The sequence below is a fragment of the Haliotis cracherodii genome, unplaced genomic scaffold (genome assembly GCF_022045235.1).
Source record: "Haliotis cracherodii isolate W230 unplaced genomic scaffold, xgHalCrac1.p SCAF_25, whole genome shotgun sequence".
NCBI lineage: Eukaryota > Metazoa > Mollusca > Gastropoda > Lepetellida > Haliotidae > Haliotis > Haliotis cracherodii.
This window is the reverse complement of record NW_027266281.1, coordinates 1,344,431-1,370,639: the sequence shown is the minus strand read 5'-3', so window position 1 is coordinate 1,370,639 and position 26,209 is coordinate 1,344,431.

The following is a 26,209-nucleotide window of genomic DNA, read 5'->3' as shown; positions in this document are numbered from 1 at the left end:
CTGTCACAGCTAGGGGACGCAACTCTTGAACAGAAAAATGACGCTTAGACCATTGTGTCCCAAATCAAAATTAGATATACCATGTAATAATTTGTTTTATCTTCAAGGAAGATATGTGGGACATAAGTTTTCCGCATGAACTGACAGATTGTACGGGCATTAAGTTGTCTCATACAGAGCTGTACGGAAAAACAATTTATCTTTAATAACATGAATATAATCATTTTCATTATAACTATTTCTAACATTGCCAGCTTACACTCTCCCCGCTCGCCTTGTGACCAACGTCTCCCCTCTCGCCTTGTGACCAACCTCTCTCTCTCTCTCTCTCTCTCCTCTCTCTCTCTCTCTCTCTCTCTCTCTCCTCTCTCTCTCTCTCTCTCTCTCTCTCTCTCTTCATATATCACAATCCTTTCACAGCTCTCTCCATCTCTCTGTCGCTTTTCACTTTCTCCAGTTCTGTCTCTCTCTCTTCTCTCTCTTTCTTGGTGCACGGGTGGCCCTGTCGCCTAAGGCGACGCGATTCTCTGTGCAGAGTTGCGTCCCTTGGGCACGCCAGAAACCTATGATTGTGGGTTCGAATCCCGGTTCGACCCGATTATGTTTCTAGGTTTATCAGCTCCATACCCGTGCTCGTGGGTTTCACTGAAGTGGTAAACGTCTGAGCCATGCATCACTTCGGGCTTTCCTCTCACATTAAGCTGCAACGCCGTGACATAACTGGAATACTGTTAAAAGCGGCGTTAAACGTTCACTTACTCACTCACTCACTCTGCCTTTCTCTCTTTCACTACATGTGCATATCTGTCTCCATCTCTCTTGTTGCTGGCTGTCTCTCATCTTTCTTCAACTCTCTGTCTCTTCATCTCTATGTTTAACTCCTTCTCTGAAACTTTTCATTCCATGACCTAAGCCTCAGTTTGATAAATTTGGTTCTTCATCTGTTCGTCTATCATTCCGATATGCCATGGATCAGATCAGCCAACAGTCGTATCATTTATCGACATGAATTGGACATTTCTATAGTCATTGTTATTCTAACAACGGTACACCATAGTTGTTCAAGTGATTATCTTAAAAGAAACACAGAGAACTAAACGCGTGTAATTCCCACCTCCCAAGCAATTTTACAGATTTTAAATTTATGCCCTAATTTCAACGCCTGAATTGGTTCCGCTGATCCTAGCCAGAAAATGTATTGTCTTTTTAAACAAAATCTACAGTAAATTACCCCTGGTTTTGTAATAGGATTTAATGGGACGAACGAAATCGACACTTCCACTTAAAAGTCCTTTCTTTTATGGGGCAAAACCGCTCGTCACGTAATGAAACTGGACGTTGCAGTCAAAGTCAGGTTTTAATAATCTTTGAAGTCCGTACGGTTAGCTCTTATCATCCCTTACCAACTCCAATATAAAGTTCTTTTTGGATTTATGACTGTCGAAATCAAATCCAACGTGAATTTGTGAATCAAGAAAAGCTACGGAGGAATTTCTATTGCTTTGAAGACAGTTTGTTAGCAATTGTAAGAAATGGGAGAACGTGTACAGCCTCTTGTTTTCAAAACTCAAGCACAAATTACAAAGCGAATTTCAAAGAAGATAGTTTAATGTCAAAATAAATCCGTTGTCTACCGACGTCGACCTCCTCAGCTTCGCGCCACTACTGTAAACTTGAGGTGATGTTTCGCATCATTTAAGAGGAAGCTTCAGAGAACAGTCATTCCCTCATCAGTTTCAGATTTGCCTCCGGTTATCATGCCCGGCTGTTTCAGAGGATGCAGCGCAGTGATTTGGACGCTGGGCGTTTGTAAAGTTGCCGTTACTTTTTAACTTTTTTTGTTTGATTGACGCTAATCGTTGATGAAGACTGGCCTTAGCGGAGCGCCTACCGCCACAAATTGTGTTACAGGGACGGTGGGGGTTCGGGTGGGGATGGAGGGAGGGGGGGGGGGGAATTAGGGTGGGGATGGGGGGGGGGGTAATTAACGTTATCGTTTCTATTATTTCGTACGAAGACAATTTTTTTTGGTTTTCTTTCTTTTTTCGTTATCACTATTTATTAATATTAATTAATTAAAATTTATTTATTATATTATTTCGTTTAGTTTTGATTTTATGTCTTATTTGGCTTTATTTTTTTTATTCATTTTTCTTTGGGTTTGTGTATATGTGTATATGTGTATGAGGGGTGGGGCGAGTGTATATGTGTGTGAGGGGTTGGGTGGGGTGGGGTGTGTATGGGAATGAGATTGAAGGGTTGCTCGTTGTGTTGTTTTTGGGGGGTTTTATTGGCTATGGCCAGTTCTCGGATCTGCTCTATTGTCTGTTCTCGGATCTGGTCTATTGTCTGTTCTCGGATCTCGTCTATTGTCTGTTCTCGGATCTGGTCTATTGTCTGTTCTCGGATCAGGTCTATTGTCTGTTCTCGGATTAGGACTGTGGTCTGTTCACGGATCTGGTCTATTGTCTGTTCTCGGATCAGGTCTATTGTCTGTTCTCGGATTAGGACTGTGGTCTGTTCACGGATCTGGTCTATTGTCTGTTCTCGGATCAGGTCTATTGTCTGTTCTCGGATCAGGACTGTGGTCTGTTCTCGGATCAGGACTGTGGTCTGTTCACGGATCTGGTCTATTGTCTGTTCACGGATCAGGACTGTGGTCTGTTCACGGATCAGGACTGTGGTCTGTTCACGGATCAGGTCTATTGTCTGTTCACGGATCAGGTCTATTGTCTGTTCTCGGATCAGGACTGTGGTCTGTTCTTGGATCTGGTCTATTGTCTGCTCTCTGATCAGGACTGTGGTTTGTTCACAGATCTCAATTATGATCAGTTCAAGGATCTGGGTTACGGTCTGAAAAAAAATAAACTATATTTTCGAACATTTCCTAAGAAAACATAAATTTGTCGCAGCTTTTTACAAAATATTAACTGTTTGCTGAAAAGAAAAATATTTTTAAAAAACATTCGGATGCTCCTTTCAGAAAAAAATTGCACGTCTCTAACAAATTTCTCTAATTTTGTACCCCAAGCCATAAACTTGTGACCCGTGAAGATCCGGGGTAGAATAGGTCTTCAGCAACCCATGCTTGCTGTAAAAGGCAACTAACGGGAACGGATTGTCAGGCTTGGTTGATGTATGTCATCGTATCCGAATTGCGTGGATCGATGCTCATAATATAAAGCACTGGATTGCCTGGTCCGGACTCGATTATTTACCGACCGCCGTCATATAGCTGGAATATTGTTAAATGTGCGGCGTTAAACAACAAACAAACAAACAAACAAACAAACAACAACATAAACGTGTTCTTCACACACTGTCCACAGTGGTGACGTATACAGAAGACTTTGTTGACCGAATTCCAGCAAATCTTCTTCTTCAATGAAACTGTTCTTATTCTTTTTTTCCAGGTAATTCTTTTCTGATCAAGAAATCGGATAAAGATATTGATCAAGGCCAACCGTCACGACAGGTAGGTTTTTGAAATTTCGCCACACATCAGCTGATTTTCCATAAAGTGTTCATTGTATTCAACCTATAAAGCCGTCATCAAGTGCTTATTCCAAGCACTGCTTACTCCCAAAATGTGTCATATAATGGCGATATGTTTAGAGTCGCTTGATCTTTCTTCACATCACTCCCAACTGATATATAACATCGGCGTCGATGCTGACGAGAATTCCATGAAGGTGTTCCGTCGGTTCTTCCAGCATCCGGGTATCATGGGGTGGCTTTCTTCAAAATTCGATGCCGTGTTTGTTCAGAGATACCCTTAGTCGGAAACCCGTCAGTCGAAAACCCGTCAGTCGAAAACCCGTCAGTCGGAAACCCGTCAGTCGGAAACCCGTCAGTCGGAAACCCGTCAGTCGAAAACCCGTCAGTCGGAAACCCGTCAGTCGGAAACCCTTCAGAGTTCGATGCCGTGTTTGTACAGCGAAACCCTTAGTCGGAAACCCGTCAGTCGGAAACCCGTCAGTCGGAAACCCGTCAGTCGAAAACCCGTCAGTCGGAAACCCGTCAGTCGGAAACCCGTCAGTCGGAAACCCGTCAGTCGAAAACCCGTCAGTCGGAAACCCGTCAGTCGGAAACCCTTCAGAGTTCGATGCCGTGTTTGTACAGCGAATCCCTTAGTCGGAAACCCGTCAGTCGGAAACCCGTCAGTCGGAAACCCGTCAGTCCAAAAGAAGAAAAATACCATTCCCTATCATGACTCATTAATGTGGACAAATTTACAATGGAAAATGGTGTCCGAAGTATAGGAATTTATACTACCTTCTAGTGTGTTCACCTTCCTTTGAACGCGCGCAAGAGGTCCCTCACGGTTTAGGGGGAAGGTGAGCCACTGCAGAACCAAAGCCATATTTGAAGTGGTCCTTAAGTCAAGGTTTTATATAAGTGCACGGTAAAGTAATTGTTTTGCAATAGTGCTTGGTTAAGTCAAGGTTTTGTATAAAGTGCTCGGTTAAGTCACGGTTTTGTATAAAGTGCTTGGTTAAGTCACGGTTTTGTAATAGTGCTTGGTTAAGTCAAGGTTTTGTAATAGTGCTTGGTTAAGTCAAGGTTTTGTTATAGTGCCCGGTTAAGTCAAGGTTTTGTAATAGTGCTAGGTTTAATCAAGGTTTGGTATAAAGTGCTTGGTTAAGTCAAGGTTTTGTATAAAGTGCTAGGTTAAGTCAAGGTTTTGTAATAGTGCTAGGTTTAATCAAGGTTTGGTATAAAGTGCTTGGTTAAGTCAAGGTTTTGTAATAGTGCCCGGTTAAGTCAAGGTTTTGTAATAGTGCTAGGTTTAATCAAGGTTTGGTATAAAGTGCTTGGTTAAGTCAAGGTTTTGTTATAGTGCCCGGTTAAGTCAAGGTTTTGTAATAGTGCCCGGTTAAGTCAAGGTTTTGTAATGGTGCTAGGTTGAATCAAGGTTTGGTATAAAGTGCTTGGTTAAGTCAAGGTTTTGTAATAGTGCCCGGTTAAGTCAAGGTTTTGTAATAGTGCTAGGTTTAATCAAGGTTTGGTATAAAGTGCTTGGTTAAGTCAAGGTTTTGTTATAGTGCCCGATTAAGTCAAGGTTTTGTAATAGTGCCCGGTTAAGTCAAGGTTTTGTAATAGTGCTAGGTTTAATCAAGGTTTGGTATAAAGTGCTTGGTTAAGTCAAGGTTTTGTTATAGTGCCCGGTTAAGTCAAGGTTTTGTAATAGTGTTAGGTTTAATCAAGGTTTGGTATAAAGTGCTTGGTTAAGTCAAGGTTTTGTTATAGTGCCCGGTTAAGTCAAGGTTTTGTAATAGTGCTAGGTTTAATCAAGGTTTGGTATAAAGTGCTTGGTTAAGTCAAGGTTTTGTAATAGTGCCCGGTTAAGTCAAGGTTTTGTAATAGTGCTAGGTTTAATCAAGGTTTGGTATAAAGTGCTTGGTTAAGTCAAGGTTTTGTATAAAGTGCTAGGTTAAGTCAAGGTTTTGTAATAGTTCTTGGTTAAGTCAAGGTTTTGTAATAGTGCCCGGTTAAGTCAAGGTTTTGTAATAGTGCTTGGTTAAGTCAAGGTTTTGTAATAGTGCTTGGTTAAGTCAAGGTTTTGCATAAAGTGCTCAGGTAAGTCACGGTTTGGTATAAGTGCTCGGTGTTTGATCGGTACATTACAGAACTCAGGTACAGGTCTGTAAGCACCGCCGCCCGCCAGCTACCTTCATCACGTACACGTGAATGTAGACCACAAAGGATGACGGAGTCAGATCATGTCATTTATTTGTTATTTCATGTTCGTTAAGGCAGATATAGATACATAATCAATATCTGACAAAATATGCGAAAAACAGCACCAGAATGTATGTGATGTGATTTATCACTCGAAACCGACAGAGAGAGAGATTGAGTGTGTTGCGCCGATTGGTCTAGGTCAAGACTGCAACGTCTAGGTTTGTCTAGACAGCGTCATGAGTGGTCTTCGAAGAATGAGACATTTTGTCTCCGTAATTAGCGTAATGATGACGACTAATGTGCATATTTTGAGAAAACCGATTATTGTATGACACTGATAAAAGAAATCTGGGATGTCAATCGATCCGAGGGTAATTCCTATTTAAAGAAAAATACATTTAACATCACAACTGTCTTAAAAGCGTGCTCACTGCCAGAATGACATGGAATGGCCATTACCAGCTACGGGTAGGACTAAAGTGACTGTCACGTGATTGTCACGTGGTGCCCAGCAGGACTGATTACGGGGCTTTTAGCCCCCCCCCCCCCCCCCCCCCCCCCCCCACCAAAAAAAAAAAAAGAAAAAAAAGGTATTTCTATTTATTCGGAAACGCGATCTCTTGTAACTCGGAGCAACGACTGTTTCTTTCACAAAGAGAATCAGAAGCACTGACAGTCGCCCTTGCTGACAAATCAAGTGCACTAATTGGCGTGTTCTGAGGGGAAATCGCGCCTGAGAGGATTGTTTCTATGTGTTAATTCACTCACAAATAGTCCAACCTATTACACTTTATTTACAATTCTCTCCAACAAACGGAAGATTACATTGACTACTAAAAGCTACCAGGGCTACGTGTTCAACCTGAAGCCGTCTCAGGTCTCCGCCTAATTTGCTAATATCAATCTTCCGGCTAATAGTATCCTCGAAGGACGGCACACCGGAAGACGCGCGCGTTTACGCTACCATGCTCGCGTCTGATTCTGCGCCCTGCCCGCGTGGACAGATGCTGATTTTTCCAGATAGATTCGGTCATGCGATAAATGAAAAGCACAAGTCTATCAGTCCGAGATCGGGGACATGAAAACACTCGTTGTCGCGGACCGGATTGCTATACGGGACCCACTTACCACTGAAAGGACAGCCTTGTTATGAGTGAGACTTCGCTCTTTGACCTTATAGCTTTCGATTAAGTCGCGGCACTTCCATCAAACACATTAATTACATTTTATATTTTTATATTCTATAAGTAATTTGTACCAACTGATTTGTTAAACACAACATTTTAAAACTCAATTTATTCACAAACATTGTGAAAGAAATTTATTTTAAGATTGTAATTTACGAAAAAAAACTTGTTCTTTACGATTTATAAACAACGATAGATCTTAAGTTAAAAAGTAAGGTGAGGTGAAATTGGGTATAACGTCGCGTCCAAGATTATTGCACTTATATAGCGACGTGCATGTACGTGTGTGTGTGGTTGCTTGTACTAGTCCGGACTGATGTCGATTTATAGTGCTAGCTCACTGAGATACCATGCCGCAGTTAAACATGAATACCCACTCAGACACAGTATACTGACTCCGAGCCGACCAGTCCTTGTTTTAGCCCCTTAATGCCGAGCGCCAGACAGGGTAACAACAAGTACCATATTTTAACGTCTTTTGATATGACGCGGTCGGAGATCGAACTCCGGACTCCGGGCGGACACTCTACCACAAGACCACGGAGACCAAAATGTCATTTTGTATGGGATGCGACGTATTTTATTCCCAAAGTCGACCATGTTTGTTTTGTTTAACGCCGCAATATCACAGCTTTATGACGGGCTGTGAATAATCGAGTGATTAATATTATGAGCATCGACCCATATTGTCGGGTATGATGACATACAGTCAATTAAATCACGACGCGATCCTTTTGGTCGCTTCTCACGACCTGCTTCCTTCTGGAGACCAAATCTAACTTGTTATCCCCACCAGCGAGTGAGTGAGTGAGTCTTTAGATACTACGATGCGGACTATAAAGAATGGGCCTCTCACAGCTGGATCATCAAACCAGAGTCTTAGGTGGGATTCAGGACCTCTTTATTAAAAAAAAAATGACAGTTATGTCAATGTACATATGTCTGATTCGTATGTTGTTAACCTTTAGAGGCGACTAACGGATCGGTGTTCAGACTCGCCGACTTGGTTGACGCATGTCATCGTATCCCAATCGTGCAGGTCGATGTTCATAATCTTATTCAATGGATTGTCTCTGGAGTCAATTATTTACAGAGCGCCGTCATATAGCTAGGATATTGCCGAGTGCAGCGTGACACAACACATTTTAAAAATATCATATCCCTGGTTTTTGTGCCGTAATTCCTCTGAAAAATATTCCGTTTTCTACCAGCTGTGTTGAAAAACAATCAAAGCATAGTCAGGTTATGTTATTCCACTCCACCTCAAAATAACACGACGAGCATGTGTTTTACGGGATGAGAGACAAGGAAGCACCTTTAACCTTTATCCCGTGCACATGTGGGCTTGTGGTTGACAGCGCCCCAGGGAAGCTACAAATCAAGTAGCCCGTTACAAAGTGAGTTACAGGTCAACCAATCACAAGTCTCCTTCTTTATACGTTGGCTATGATTGGCGGGTTAGTGAAAGAACCGTGTTAGTCCATTTCATTAAAGGAGACACGGTTCTGTCATGTTCAAGATAACAACGTGTGTTGAGGAATTGACGATAAGGATAGGTTTTAGCGTCGGGATACAGCGACCGGACTGAGCCATCTTGTCAGTGCAGTGAGGAAACGGTCACACGTCGTTCTCACGTCATCAATACGATTCTTAACATGGCTGAAAAGACACTGTCCAGTCTCCCATTGTAAACACACTACCGTCAGTTTAGTCGGTTCCTAATATGGAAGTCGTGCACCATGACCGTGGAATATATTTATTTTATGAAAAAATAATAATCTAGAAAGGCATACAAAAGCAAGTCTAGCCAGCTCAAGCTGGCACTATTCCACATCAGCAGAAATCAGCATAGGGAATTTATTTTATTTTTAGAGTCAAGAAGGATATGGTGTATAAGATTCAGAGACTAAATGTTAGTCTACTGATATGCTTGGGTTAATGGGTAAATAGTCTGTCGCGGAATAAGATTAACGCTAAGTCTCTAAAAATGTATAAATATGATAGAAACAAGTAGTGAGTGAGTATGGTTTTACGCCGCTTTTAGCAATATTCCAGCAATGTAACGGCAAGGCACACCAGAAATGGGCCTCACACATTGTACCCATGTTGGGATTCGAACCAGGGTTTCGGTATGACGAGATAATGCTTTAATCACTAGGCTACCCTACCGCCCGATAGAAGCAATTAACGCTATTCAAATTTAAAAGGAGCCCCAGTGAGGTAGGAGATCTAGACTGAGGAAAATATAGACTTGCTTCATTTTGCGCTTTTGCATTAAAGAAAGGGATGGGCGGATAAGAATATAATGTGGTTCAGGGACTGTGAGACAGGCTATCCCGAAATCAGTGGTAGGTAATACAAGATGGTACGCGCCTCCTTGATCTAGACTGAATGATTCGACTTGGCGAAAAGTTTCACGGAGTTTCTGGATAATGTTTCCTCAGCAAACATCTCTAAACATCTGCAAAACATATTGTTGTACACTGGCGCGTGTTCTCCGTTTAGAATGAAAAGAACAAAAAAATGCCGGGCAAAAGAAAGTAAACACCCGTAATGGATGAAGGATGAAATGAAACTGACAAGAAATGGTAATTCGATGGTGATGTATTTGACACGGGTATCACCATTGTTATGGACCTTCAGTTTGCAGTGTTTCGGCGACTGTTTTGTGTTTTGTATGGTTTTGAAAACCTTTGTAATTTGTTTTGGTCAAATCCAATTTTCAAGTGCATTCTTGCTTTTGCCCGGCAGAGTAAAATCCCGCTGCTCGAAAGAAGCGTCCATTGACTCTAGAACTCTAGGGACAAACACTGGTGTAATAAACAACGTGCCACCAATGATATGCCATGTAGATTTATACAGTTAAAATGATTTTAGAAGCTCAAATTCCCACACATCCAAACCCGAACATATCACGATTGCGTAATTATATTTTGTCGATTTGTATGTAAATTCCCAACACGTCTCTTGGTGAGGTTTGTTGGTGAAGTTATGAATATTGTAGTTAGAAGTATATAAGTTATTGATTGTTGTTTCAATATGTACAGAGTTCACAAGCTCTGTCGACAATATTTATCATAATTTGGTCCCAATAGAATCCCATGATAACGAGACCAGGAATAAGACTTTAGGTTATACACCAACAAAACTGTCCAGTGGACGCGCTTGATATGCATGTACTAAAACGTAACTTGTTGTGGGGAAAACATTGTTTGTACACTTTTCACAGAAGTAAGTGGTATGTCATGAAGCTCAGACTGAAAAAATACCATGTCCCAAGCAGGAATCCCTTCGAATATGATGTTTTTGTTTGTTTTGTTTGTTTGTTTGTTGTTGTTTTTTAACGCCGCACTCAGCAATATTCCAGCTATATGACGGCGGTCTGTAAATAATCGAGTCTGGACCAGACAATCCAGTTTTTGACATCATGAGCATCGATCCACGCAATTGGGATACGATGACATGCATCAACCAAGTCTGACCACCCGATCCCGTTAGTCGCCTTTTACGAAAAGCATAGTCGCCTTTTACTGCAAGCATTGGTTGCTGAAGACCTCTTCTACCACGGACCTTCACGGGTCGAATATGAAAGTCGGTTCCGAGCATTAATAGTGCGTTTTTGTTACATACGGGGACAAACACATCGGAGTGCATAAAAAGGAGTTCTCAGAAGGAAGTAGTATGCCAGAAATAGAAGTTCAGACTGAAAAAATACGATGTCTGAAACAGGAATCCCTTCGAATACGAGGACAAAGACATCGGAGTTCATAAAAATCATAAGTGCCCTAAGGTCATTTCACGTCACGAGACAACAATGTATTGTTTCCGTCATCCAGACGTTATTGTTGACGTCATTCGAATCTCATTGTAACGTGAGGTGAAACCGACGAGGGCGGGTATGGTGGTGACAAACCTAGAAACATAATCAGGGCGAACCAGGATTCGAACCCACAATCATAGGTTTCTGGCGTGCCCAAGGGACGCAGCTCTGCACAGCAAATCGCGGCATCTTAGACGACTGGACCATTGCATTGGAACAGTAACACGTCATTCAAGGGGTTAAAAGGGGTTAAAATTCCTTCTGCAGGTAGGTGCATGAGTATAACGTACAGGTATGTACCAAACTCTCGAGTCTGAGGGCGGGCGATAGGCTTCCAGTAATATCTTTGGTCACAGAATCCGTCGGCTTCTGAATAACTTCACCCGAACTAACTGACAGACATATTTCGAACACAGTCACACACGGAGACAGCACATGTGCCGCATTGCCTGATACTCTCAGGGGTCAAGCCGAACACAGTCACACACGGATACACCACATGTGCCGCATTGCCTGATACTCTCAGGGGTCAAGCCGGACACAGTCACACACGGATACACCACATGTGCCGCATTGCCTGATACTCTCAGGGGTCAAGCCGGACACAGTCACACACGGAGACAGCACATGTGCCGCATTGCCTGACACTCTCAGGGGTCAAGCCGGACACAGTCACACACGGAGACACCACATGTGCCGCATTGCCTGATACTCTCAGGGGTCAAGCCGGACACAGTCACACACGGAGACAGCACATGTGCCGCATTGCCTGACACTCTCAGGGGTCAAGCCGGACACAGTCACACACGGATACACCACATGTGCCGCATTGCCTGATACTCTCGGGGACCAAACCGAACAAAGTCACCCATCCAAGGATTCTCTGCGACCAATGGTGCCTAACTTCACCTAATTTGTGACCTGTGTTCAGAACTCAAGACCACGTACCATATAGGTCCATGACGTAAAAAAACAAGCAATCAACCAAAACAAAGTACTTGTATAAAATTCCAGGATTTAGCTTACATGACAGATTTGAATCAATACTAGCCCCAAATGTTTATTTCTGATTGTTGACATTATCTGTTCCAATAAACACGTAAATAGACGTAAGTTCACTCCGGGCGTCCTTATTTACATATTCATGATTTCGTTCATTTTTTGTACCAAGACGTTTATCATGCAAATGGAATAATATTTTTGCAATGCTACTTTGGCAGTGATTTATCTAGACCTGCTCAGAGGCCGATATTCGACCCCAAATCTGCAGAAAATGTCAATAAAACTCGCCAAGTTGGAATTAGGATGTTTGCTGTTTATGTTCATCATGTAAACAAAGTAGCTGTTACAACCAATATGGCTTTGTGGGGATACCTTGTATTTCACTGAAAACAGGACCGATTAAATGAAATAGACACATACAATGCTGTAATACCTGAGTTTACGACAATTGGACTTAAATACGACAAAACACGTTTCCATAATCACGAGAAATCTCAAAATACGAGACAGTCGATTTTACGATTCCGACTGTATTCATGAGCATGTATAAAAATCCCATTTTTGCACAATTTCGATTTTTCCCCAATTGTTTTGTCAAGGGCACTCACACTTAGGATATGTATATAAACCCCTGTATGCTCAGTGAACGAGTAGGCATGTCTCTTACATAAGCATGCCTCTTAGATACGCATGCCTCTTGGACAAGTATGTCTCTTAGACAAGCACGTCTCTTAGATAAGCATGTCTCTTAGATAAACATGCCTCTTAGATAAGCATGCCTCTTAGATAAGCATGTCTCTCAGATAAACATGCCTCTTAGATAAGCATGCCTCTTAGATAAGCTTGTCTCTCAGATAAGCATGCCCCTTAGATAAGCATGCCTCTCAAATAAGAATGCCTCTTAGATAAGCATGCCTCTCAAATAAGCATGGATTTTAGATCAGCATTCCCCTTAGATAAGCATGTCTTTTAGATCAGCATGCTTCTTAGATAAGCGTGTCTCTTATATCAACATGCCTCTTAGAGCAGCATATCTCTTAGATAAGCACGCCTCTTAGATAAGCATGTAAACTTTCATTCATGTAACTTCAATAGTTTCTGAAAAAACTAAAGGGGAGATTTTGCGTACACCTAGTACCGTCCCTATTTGATAGTGATTCATAAACACATGTACACATGCTTCTGCTATAGTCGGAATAGTACAGAGGACTCGGCTTTTAGTGGAGATTTCTTTTGATTATGGAAATGTTTTGTGCCGCTTTTACTCATATTGTATATTTGTATGGTCGTTCCTGACAAATATAGGACTTCTTGAGTAACAGTATCTGGAATGAAAAGTTTCAGACTTTACTGGATCTACACAAAGTATTCTCTATCGAGGTCTCTATTGCTGTGACTGTTCACCAACGTACTCTCAGTCCCCGCCAGTCACTTCCAGTGCCTCTCTGTGCCACAGTCACTCCCAGTCACCCCAGTCACTCTAAGTCACTCTCAGTCACCCCCAGTCACCCCAGTCACCTCAGTCACTCTCAGACACTATCAGTCACTCTCAGTCACCCCATTCACTCTCAGACACTCTCAGTCACCCCAGTCACTCTCAGTCACCCCAGTCACTCTCAGACACCCCAGTCACCCCAGTCACTCTCAGTCACCCCTGTCATTCTCAGTCACCCCAGTCACTCTCAGTCACTCCCAGTCACCCCAGTCACCATAGTCACCCAAGTGACCACAGTCACTCTCAGTAACCCCAGTCATTCTCAGTCACCCCAGTCACTCTCAGTCACCCCCAGTCACTCTCAGTCACCCCAGTCACCCCAGTCACTCTCAGTCACCCCAGTCACTCTCAGTCACCCCAGTCACTCTCAGTCATCCCAGTCACTCTCAGACACCCCAGTCACTCTCAGTCTCCCCAGTCACTCTCAGTCACCCCAGTCACTTTCAGTCACCCCAGTCACTCTCAGTCACCCCAGTCACCCCAGTCTCTCTCAGTCACCCCAGTCACTCTCAGTAACCCCAGTCACTCTCAGTCACCCCAGTCACTCTCAGTCACCCCAGTCACTCTCAGTCACCCCAGTCACCCCAGTCACTCTCAGTCACTCCCAGTCACTCTCAGTCACCCCAGTCAACCCAGTCACTCTCAGTCACTCTCAGTCACTCTCAGTCACCCTAGTCACTCTCAGTCACAACAGTCAACCCTGTCACCCTCAGTCACCCCAGTCACTCTCAGTCACACAAGTCACTGTCAGTCACCCCAGTCACTCCAGTCACTCTCAGTCACCCCAGTCACTCTCAGTCACCCCAGTCACTCTCAGTCACACCAGTCACTGTCAGTCACCCCAGTCTCCCCAGTCACTCTCAGTCACCCCAGTCACTCTCAGTCACCCCAGTCACTCTCAGTCACCCCAGTCACCCCAGTCAACCCAGTCACTCTCAGTCACCCCCAGTCACTCTCAGTCACCCCAGTCACCCCAGTCACTCTTAGTCACCCGAGTCACCCCAGTCATTCTCAGTCACCCCAGTCACTCTCAGTCACCCCAGTCACTGTCAGTCACCCCAGTCACCCCAGTCACTCTCAGTCACCCCCAGTCACTCTCAGTCACCCCAGTCACTCTCAGACACCCCAGTCACCCCAGTCACTCTCAGTCACCTCCAGTCACTCTCAGTCACCCCAGTCACTCTCAGTCACCCCAGTCACTCTCAGACACCTCCAGTCACTCTCAGTCACCCCAGTCACTCTCAGTCACCCCAGTCACTCTCAGTCACCTCCAGTCACTCTCAGTCACCCCAGTCACTCTCAGTCACCCCAGTCACTCTCAGTCACCTCCAGTCACTCTCAGTCACCCCAGTCACTCTCAGTCACCCCAGTCACTCTCAGTCACCCCAGTCATTCTCGGACACTCTCAGTCACCCCAGTCACCCCAGTCACTCTCAGTCACCTCAGTCACCCCAGTCACTCTCAGTCACCCCAGTCACCCAGTCACTCTCAGTCACCCAGTCACCCCAGTCACTCTCAGACACCACAGTCACCTCAGTCACCCCAGTCACCCAGTCACTCTCAGTCACCCAGTCACCCCAGTCACCCCAGTCACTCTCAGTCACCTCCAGTCACTCTCAGTCACCCCAGTCACTCTCAGTCACCCCAGTCACTCTCAGTCACCTCCAGTCACTCTCAGTCACCCCAGTCACTCTCAGTCACCCCAGTCACTCTCAGTCACCCCAGTCATTCTCGGACACTCTCAGTCACCCCAGTCACCCCAGTCACTCTCAGTCACCTCAGTCACCCCAGTCACTCTCAGTCACCCCAGTCACCCAGTCACTCTCAGTCACCCAGTCACCCCAGTCACTCTCAGACACCACAGTCACCTCAGTCACCCCAGTCACCCAGTCACTCTCAGTCACCCAGTCACCCCAGTCACTCTCAGACACCCCAGTCACCCCAGTCACTCTCAGTCACTCTCAGACACTCTCAGTCACCCCATCACTCTCAGATACACTCAGTCACCCCAGTCACTCTCAGTCACCCCAGTCACCCAGTCACTCTCAGTCACCCAGTCACCCCAGTCACTCTCAGACACCCCAGTCACCCCAGTCACTCTCAGTCATCCCATCACTCTCAGACACACTCAGTCACCCCAGTCACTCTCAGTCACCCCAGTCACCCCAGACACTCTCAGTCACCCCAGTCACCCCAGTCACCCCAGTCACTCTCAGTCACCCCAGTCACTCTCAGTCACCCCAGTCACCCCAGTCACTCTTAGTCACCCGAGTCACCCCAGTCATTCTCCGACACTCTCAGTCACCCCAGACACTCTCAGTCTCCCCAGTCACTCTCAGACACCCTGAGTCACCCCAGTCACTCTCAGTCACCCCAGTCACTCTCAGACACACTCAGTCACCCCTGTCACTCTCAGTCACCCCAGTCACTCTCAGTCACCCCAGTCACTCTCAGTCACTTTCCGTCACCCCAGTCACTCTCAGTCACCCCAGTCACTCTCAGTCACCCCCAGTCACTCTCAGTCACCCCAGTCACCCCAGTCACTCTTAGTCACCCGAGTCATCCCAGTCATTCTCAGTCACCCCAGTCACTCTCAGTCACCCCAGTCACTGTCAGTCACCCCAGTCACCCCAGTCACTCTCAGTCACCCCAGTCACTCTCAGACACCCCAGTCACCCCAGTCACTCTCGGTCACCTCCAGTCACTCTCAGTCACCCCAGTCACTCTCAGTCACCCCAGTCACTCTCAGACACCCCAGTCACTCTCAGTCACCCCAGTCACTCTCAGTCACCTCGGTCACTCTCAGTCACCCCAGTCACTCTCAGTCACCCCAGTCACTCTCAGTCACCCCAGTCACTCTCGGACACTCTCAGTCACCCCAGTTACCCCAGTCACTCTCAGTCACCTCAGTCACCCCAGTCACTCTCAGTCACCCCAGTCACCCAGTCACTCTCAGTCACCCCAGTCACCTCAGTCACCCCAGTCACCCAGTCACTCTCAGTCACCCAGTCACCCCAGTCACTCTCAGACACCCCAGTCACCCCAGTCACTCTCAGTCACTCTCAGACACTCTCAGTCACCCAGTCACTCTCAGACACAATCAGTCACCCCAGTCACTCTCAGTCACCCCAGTTACCCAGTCACTCTCAGTCAGCCAGTCACCCCAGTCACTCTCAGACACCCCAGTCACCCCACTCACTCTCAGTCACCCCATCACTCTCAGACACACTCAGTCACCCCAGTCACTCTCAGTCACCCCAGTCACTCTCAGACACCCTGAGTCACCCCAGTCACTCTCAGTCACCCCAGTTACTCTCAGACACACTCAGTCACCCCAGTCACTCTCAGTCACCCCAGTCACTCTCAGTCACTTTCCGTCACCCCAGTCACTCTCAGTCACCCCAGTCACTCTCAGTCACCCCCAGTCACCCCAGTCACTCTCCGACACTCTCAGTCTCCCTAGTCACTCTCAGACACACCCTCAGTCACCCCAGTCACCCCAGTCATTCTCAGTCATCTCAGTCACCCCAGTCACCCCAGTCACTCCAGCCACTCTCAGTTACACTCAGTCACCCCAGTCACTCCCAGTCATTCTCAGTCACCCCAGTCACTCTCAGACTCTCTCAGTCACCCCTGTCACTTTCCGTCACCCCAGTCACTCTCAGTCACTTTCCGTCACCCCAGTCACTCTCAGTCACCCCAGTCACTCTCAGTCATCCCCAGTCACCCCAGTCACTCTCAGTCACCCCAGTCACCCCAGTCACCCCAGTCACTCCAGTCACCCCAGTCACCCCAGTCACCCCAGTCACTCTCAGTCACCCCAGTCACCCCAGTCACCCCAGTCACTCCAGTCACTCTCAGACACCCCAGTCACTCCAGTCACTCCAGTCACTCTCAGACACCCCAGCCACTCTCAGTCACCCCAGTCACTCCAGTCACTCTCAGACACCCCAGTCACTCCAGTCACTCTCAGACACCCCAGTCACTCTCAGACACCCCAGTCACTCTCAGACACCCCAGTCACCCCAGTCACTCTCAGTCACCCCAGTCACTCTCAGTCACCCCAGTCACTCCAGTCACTCTCAGACACCCCAGTCACTCTCAGTCACCCCAGTCACTCTCAGGCACCCCAGTCACCCCAGTCTCTCTCAGTCACCCTAGTCACCCCAGTCACTCTCAGACACCCCAGTCACCCCAGTCACTCTCAGTCACCCCAGTCACTCTCAGTCACCCCAGTCACCCCAGTCTCTCTCAGTCACCCTAGTCACCCCAGTCTCTCTCAGTCACCCCAGTCACCCCAGTCACTCTCAGTCACCCCAGTCACTCTCAGACACCCCAGTCACTCTCAGTCACCCCAGTCACCCCCAGTCACCCCAGTCACTCTCAGTCACCCCAGTCACTCTCAGTCACCCCAGTCACTCTCAGTCACCCCAGTCACTCTCAGTCACTCCAGTCACTCTCAGTCACCCCTGTCACTCTCAGTCACTCACAGTCATCCCAGTCACTCTCAGTCACCCCAGTCACTCCAAGTCACTCTCAGTCACCCTCAGTCAGCCCCAGTCACTCTCAGTCACCCCCAACCACTCTCAGTCACTCCATATCGACACATGAAATCGAACCACGATATTTGCAACAAGAAACAGACTGGAGTTTAATCGATACCTTGAATCAATCGAAGATCTTTGAAACATTCATAGAGATACCTGGTTGTCCCAAACTCCTGAAAATAGAATCTCTGGTCGTGTGTATCTTAACATTGACACTCGGAGCAGATTTCACTCATTTCCAGGCGAGCGCTTTCGCCTCCACCGAAACCCTTCGGGCCATACATAATAGATCCTGTATATAATGTGTATATTGCTTAAAAACATTAAATATCATATTTGAGTATGTGAACGAGATATGTTGCCCATCAGTTGAATGGATCAAATACCTAAATATAGGAATGTAATCAAATATTTTCCCCCAGTGTGTACATCAAATTAAATTATTAACTTGCAATATGAGTAGCCGACTCGAAATGATTACGAGGAACCAAATATTGGAATTAAACATCTAAAGTTGGGATCGGTATCAAATACGGAAAGAAATTTGCTGAATTATGTGGATTAAGAAACTAAATCAGATTTCAGAGCCAACGTAATGTTATAGCAATCAGGTTCACGGGCTGACGTCAACAACTTGATTCTCTCGTGCATCTTGAAAGAAGAGTCAAGGGGACACTTTGAACCGGAACACATTTCTTCCTCAAAATATATACAGCTAGAAATAAATGGACCGTTTTATTCACTGATATACTGTACAACGCCCGTTCGAAATCGCTTTAGCAGGAAAATAGTCATGCTTCAAGGAATCTGTTTAATTTAAGTATTTCTTCTTACGCGTAGATACAGCGAATTGGAAATAGAGTGTGCCATTTCTTGATCACCCGTCAACATACATGCGTGTGCTGAATGAGAGGAAATAATTGTTGACAACAAAAAACTTGAAAACATGAAACTTTTTTTATGGATAACGACTTCTTTAATCTTTGAAGCGACGTTTCAGTGTTTCATCTTAGCGTTCAATCGGAGAGTACTGCTGAATAAGCGTACTGAGTTAATAATAAGTAAGGATAAGGTAAGGATAAGGTAAAGTAAGGATAAGGTAAAGTAAGGATAAGATGTATGGTGAACAACTACTTCATTACAATTAACACGACGTTTCAGTGTAGATTCTAAAACTGTTATCAAGCAAGTTATGTACAGAGTATGGTTGACAAGCATATATACGTCCGTGACGATCCGGGTCAGAATAGGTCTTCAGGAACCCATGCTTGCTGTAAAAGGCGTCTATGCTTGTCGTAAGAGGCGACTAAGGGGATTGTGTTGGCTGACTTGGTTGATGCAGGTCGTATCTCAATTGCGTAGATCAATGCTCATGATGTCAGTCACTGGATTTTCTGGTCCAGACGGCAGTCTGTAAATAATCGAATCTGGACCAGACAATCCAGTAATTGACATCATGAGCATCGATCCACACAATTGGAATACGATGACATGCATCAACCAAGTCAGCAAATCCCACCCGATCCCGTTAGTCGCCTCTTACGGCAAGCATGGGTTCCTAAGGACCTATTCTGATGAGGATCTACACTGGTCAAATGATGTGCTTACGCACAGGGGAACAATGCTGTGTGGGGCCTATTTCTGGCGTCCTGTCGTGATATTGCTTGAATATTGCTTAACGGGACGTGAAACAATATTCACCTATTAATTTCAACAAAACGTAAACATATAGTATTCTTACGACAAGGGGGATAGAGTCTTCTTGATCGATGTCCTCCATGAGACATCCCCTGTAGAAGAATTCGCTTTTTCAAAGTGCTCATATTAAAACGCACGTTATTTTTAGACTACTTTTAATTGTACGTAACTTTGAGAAAAAGTAGTTTGTGTGTCATGCATGCATTCCGGGCTGTGTCTAATCTCCTTAACTCATCCTGTGTGGCGTGGCTCTGGTTTAGCTATATTACAATTGGCAGACATACATGTACTACTGCCGAAACTATCACACTAAAGGACTTTAACAGTCAAAAAGGAGAGAAAAGTGTTTACGCTTTTGACATCTTCAGTAGCCTATTTTGTGCAACAAAGTGCGATAACCCTGTTTATTGTGTGTGCGGAAACGGTACTTCAAGGGAAGCGTTTCTTTGTTTTAACACAGCATAATTAAATAGCGTTTTTCATACGACATAAACTGCAGATTATGTTTTCGCTGTGTGGGATTGGTGTCTGAGGCTGTAACCACGTGGCTGCTTGTATAACAGCAAGTTCTGTTACGTTAGTAACTGCTGACAAGTGCACGCAACGTTGTGACGGCGATGGTAGCATTTATGCTTGAACTAAGTCAGCCGATCCCGTTAGTCGCCTCTTTCGACAAGCATTGTACCTCTTTCGCTTCTTTTACGGCAAGCATGGGTTGCTGAAAACCTATTCTACTCCGGATCTTCACGGGCCAGTGGTGTCAGTAGTAGTAGTAGGTAGTAGTCGTAGTAGACGTAGTAGCAGTAGTAGCGGATGCAGCAATACCGCCAAACCACTACTTCTCTGCTTAACAACTTGGTTGATGCATTTAGTGTAGATCGATTCTTATGATGTAAATCACTATGTCTGGTCCAAACACGGTTATTTACAAACCGCCGTCATATAGCTTGAATTCTGCTCAGTGCAGTGTTAAACAACAAACAAAACATCACTACTACTACTGCTACTACTACTACTACTACTACTACTACTACTACTTCGATGACTACTACAACTAACATTATTGCTTCTACGAATGATACAACTTTTACTAATACTGAAGCTAGTAATGACTTCTACTAATACAACTGCTACTACTACTACTACTACTACTACTACTACTACTTCTAATACTACTTCTACTACTACTACTACTACTACAACTACTACCACCAGTGGCTATTACGAGTTATGTCCCGTCTATGTCCTTCCTATTGACCAATCAGATTCCTCCTCTCATATCACTTGCATTGGCTTCAAACAAACTGGCGGCGCCCAGTGAAGACGATCTGATCGATTATCAAGATCTATGTTGTAATAAAACGGGTCTTACTTTGCGAAGTGCATCAGATCACGCGTGCAATTTTCTATTTACGGAATGTTGACGGTACACATACTTTTCAAATTCTGCAATCGACCGAAATCTGAACGGCAGTTTACGAGCCGCATGTCGATTTCGTTAAGCGATTTGAATGAACTCTGCATTGACTTTGCATTGTTCAAACGAAATATAACTTCATAATTCCAGCCTTGCTCGGCAACTGGGCTTGTATAGTCTGTTAACTCCCTTGCCTCGGGAAGCGGACCTTTACCGAAACCCGACGATGCTTCAAATAATCACGAAATAAAATGGTAAAACATATTGCATGCACAGATCTAAGAATGACGATTAAATTTATATACATACTCCAAAGATTTGTAATTTGCGGAGTGTCAGAAATTCACGTTCAGTGGTATCACAAGTCTCATGCTCATTATTGGGGAGCGAAAATAGCCCCGACAAAGAACAGGTGAAAAGGGGCCCTGTTAGGGTTGGGAAAGGGTGCCCCACAAAAAAAAAACCCATTTATTATATCTATTTTTTCATAGAATGTGATTCTGAGTTAGTTTATAGCTCTATTTTTGTGACTGTTCCTCGTCAAAATTAACACTTGATGTAACACTATCTTACCCAGGGGGTTTCACACAAATAATGTACTTGATAGTGTTGTGTTTAAGTAGAGACGGCGGTTCGGCTGTCGCTGGTGTATGTAGAATACTGACAGAGATGAATGTCTCTATGCAGAGAAGATCTGCAGAATAAGCCGTTTTTATTGAAGACTAATTCGTGTGTCAAACTGTCATGTTGTGTTTGCCGGAACGTAAATACACATTTCCAAACTGGCTCTGTCAGCATGTAGGGGTCCTGCGTTACATACATTCTCCAGTACCGACAACACGCTGTGTGTGTGTGTGGCTGTGTGTGTGTGTGTGTGTGTGTGTGTGTTTGTGTGTTGCAGAGCAGATGCTGGAAGTTGTAGTAGCGGTCGTAGGCGTACCAGAAGTAGCTGCCGTAGAAGTGGTTGGGGTACTCGTAGGTTGTTCTATAACGTTTTATTGTACTTGTGTAGCGTGTGTGTGTGTGTCTGTGTGTGTGTGGCTCTGTGTGTGTGTGTGTGCATCTGTGTGTGTGTCTGGCTGTGTGTGTGTGTGTGTGGCTGTGTCTTTGTGTGGCTGTGTGTGTGTGTGTGTGGCTCTGTGTGAGTGTGGTTGTGTGTGTGTGTGTGGCTCTGTGTGTGTTGCAGAGCAGATGCTGGAAGTTGTAGTAGCGGTCGTAGGCGTAGTAGAAGTAGCTGCCGTAGAAGTTTTATTGTACTTGTGTAGCGCGCGTGCGTGCGTGCGCGTGTGTGTGTGTGTGTTGCTGTGTGTGTGTGTGTGTGTGTGTGTGTGTGTGTGTGTGTGTGTGGCTGTGTGTGTGTGTGTGTGGCAATCTCACATGGATACCCAACACTGTAATGACTCCGTGCCGACCTGTACTACTGGAGCTTGTTTCTCCTTGATGCCAGGCAGGGTAACAAAAAGTACCATCTTTTAATAAGGTTTGATAAGACGAGGCAAGGGGCTCTAACCAGCTGCGGGCAGACACGTTATCCACTAGACCACGCGGGCAAACGCGCTGTCCACTACACCACGGTCCACAGATAATAAGTTAAGACAATTTGTCGAGCAAGGACATTGCGATGGATGAATCAGCGGGGGTCCAAATTATTATACAAGGGAGTTGATCTGTCGCATATAAAATGTCCTTAATTAAGACGTAGATGAAATAGCCTAGTGGTAAAGGTATTCGCCCACCAAGCCGAAAACCGGGGTTTGTTTCCCATGAGAACCATGTGTGAACCCTATTCTTGGCATCCATGTCGTAAAAAGGCTGGAATATTGCCTAAATGAGTGAGTTGGTTTGGTTTTGCGCCCCTTCAGAATATTCCTGCAATATCGATTACAACGGGAGATACCAGAAATGGGCTTCACACATTTTACCCATACGGGGAATCGAACCCGCGTCTTCGGCGTGACGAGCAACCGCTTTAACCACGGGACTATCCCAACTCTGCGAATACTGTTTAAAGCCACGTCATAGCCGACTCGCACACAAAAGTCATGTCGGCTTATGTTTCTTGCTGAATCATCCATTATTATGAAATATGTTCAAATAATCGTGGGCGTAAAGGAAGATCATCTGATATTAAACTGATTTCGCCATGCTTGAACAAAACGGACGAGCCCTAATGTATAAAAATCTGGTAAAAATTCCATTCTAATTACAAGACCTCAGACGACAACCTGTGCGTGACAAGATGCTTTCATCAGCCACTGTTATTGCGTGATCTTTAGTTTACGAGCCCCAACTATGAATAAATATTTTAACCAGATTCCGTTTCAACGCTCGGTCGATCATCATATTTACTTTTGTTTTCATTGCGCATCCTGTCGGACGACCGTTTCAGAAGACGCATGTTGTTTTCCTGACAACCATTAATACATCAACGCAGGGTATTTATTTCAAAAGCCTTTTTTCAATGGACGCAACCGGCCAACGTCAGCAGCCCAGATGTATCAGAAATATTTGTGTTTGAACTACCCGGCCGACGGCTGCCGTACTTGTAAACATGGATGCAGTTGACTTATTCGGAAAATGTGACATTCACCATCGCTTGGACAAAAATGTATAAAGCTTGTTGTCAGGAAAATGTAAGCAGCAAAGTAAAGATGGCGGATATGACAAGGTAAACAAAGTGGATTTGTTAATTAGCTGAAGAATTGCCCGTCGGTGTCATTTTGCTGTAGCGTACGCGTACATAATGTGTAAACAGTTATCAAAACAGGAAATTATTTCCGAAATTAGCGTCAACTTGTTCTCGTATCTGTCCTAAATCTCTGCTGAAATCTCGAACAGCGTGGGGCTGTGGAGTTGTGTAAAAGTATGACGTACAAGCTCTGATCTTCTTACATTGAAACCGGATGGTACAGTTCTAGTGACATCGTTCGGTTCCACACCTTGCCAGATATTGATTCAAGTGTAAGAACATTTTCCAACTCAGTGGTCCAGCGGACAGAGCGTCTGCCCGGAGAACGGAAGGACGGTGGTTCTACCCCTGAGCGCTTCACAGCAAAAGACGTTAAAGATGGTACTTGTTGTTACCCTGCCTGGCGTTCGGCATTAAGGGGCTAAAGCAAGGACTGGTTGGCTCGGAGTCAGTATGCTGTGTCTGAGTGGAGTCTCAGTGTTAAATTAATGCGGCATGGTGTATCAATGGGCTAGCAATATAAATCCGGCATTATTCCGGACCGCTGCAGGCAGTCACACACACGCGCGTGCATGCAAGTCAGTATATACATGCAATAATCGTGAACGCGACATTAGACCCCGTTTCACCCCACCTCCGACCCAGAGGTGAAGATCCAGTCTTGGTCCTAATGATCATCGGGGGCAGTCGGGTAGTCTAGTGGTTAAAGCGTTCGCTCGTCACGCCGAACACCCGGTCGCGATTCCCGACATGGGCACAATTCGTGAAGCCTAGCTATTTCTGGTGTCCCCCGTCGTGATATTGCTGGAATATTGCTAAAAGCGGAGTAAAACCATACTCACTCACTCAATCATGTCATCGTATCTCGTGGATCGATGCTCATGATGTCAGTCACTGGATTGTCTGATCCAGACAGGATTATTTACAGACCGCCGTCATATAGCTGGAATATTGCTGAGTGCGTCGTTAAACAACACACAACAATATTTGTCTATAATTATATTGTTTCGTTGCATGCATCAACATTTACAGACAAACAAATAACAATGACACCTGGGTGGTATGATCCAACAGAGGTCGCTTGGCGTTAAACAACAAAAACAAAAACAAAACAACAACACACAAGGCTGCGTGGAAAGGGAGTGACGTGTGCAGAGAGACCCATTCATCCGGACCCGTTAATCTGGATACTGCGTCTTCCGGGCGATTTTTGCTTTGCATGTTTAATTACAATGTGATATTGCTAAGTATTAAACCATGATTAACATCATATATAAATTCGCTACATAAGTGCAATATTCTTGGACGCGCCGTTAATCCCTACTTCACCTCACTTCACTTAACCAGATATGATATGCTGGATAATCGAGGAGGTTATACTTTCTTCAGTAAGACCCACTTTAAGTGTGACTTTAAACTGATAAAAAGATGAAGTACCGAAATTATCATGAAAACAGCGTTAAGACCAACTCACTCGACCTGTGAAGATCCGGCGTAGAATAGGTCTCCAGCAACCTATGCTTACCGTAAAAGGTGACTATGCTTGTTGTAAGAGGCGACTAACGGGATCGGGTGGTCAGGCTCGCTGACTTGGATTATGCTTGGTATCCCAATTCGATGGATCGATGCTCATGATATCGGTCACTTGATTGTCTGGTCCAGACTCGAGTATTTACAGACCGCCCTCATGTAGCTGGAATATTGCTGACTGTGGCGTTAAACAAACAAACAAACAAACAAACAAACAAACCCACACAACTGCGCCTTTGATAAGGATAAACATATTTGTCATTCTATTTAAATATACACTGGACATATGAGAACAATATAGTGTGAATCATAAAGTATGAAGAAATGTTGTTGCATCAGAAAATGAGTATCACACAAAGCGCAATTACCTTTTCACATTTTGACTAATAAACAGAAATATATGAGCGATGTATTTATAGATTCCAAGACGGCTCACAGACAGTATTGCGTTGTTCGTGCTACCTGAGACTCTGCATCGCTCTGTCCAGGCGACAACAATAGCATGTCGAGTCAGCTGACGGTATTAAGACGTTTGAAGTGACGCAGTTCATAAATGTTTGCCACTTTGGTGAAACCCACGATAACATGGTACATGATGCTGCATGACGTATTTCAGGAGAGTGGGGGCTTTGTTTGTCTGTTGTTTATTTATTGTTTATGACTAACGCCTGTAACTAATCTGGTGATTGTCATTATGAGAAACGGCCCATGTTTTTATTATTATTATTATTATTATTATTATTATTATTATTATTTACACTGGCGATTTGGATCCTGCCCGGTATACCAAATATAGTCCGTACTAACGAGGTTTCACTGTGTAAAGGATTAACTGTTCTTTGAGCTAAACACCACCCAACACGTGCACGCCATTGGTTCCACGTACTCACGTCTCTGTAATTATAAACTGATTGGAAGGAAAAGACCCGGCGGAAATGAAATTCACCTAAGAATGCGTTCATTTCCTGAGCCCAGATTAACAAGACAAACTAACATGCAAACACTATTTAGCACAGAGAAGCAGTTCCTTCTTTTAAATCACAATACATTTTTTTACAAAACATTTAAATATTTAAAAAACCGACCCATTTGCAATTCAAATCTGTTCTCTTCATCTTGGCATCAGGGAACCGACCAGT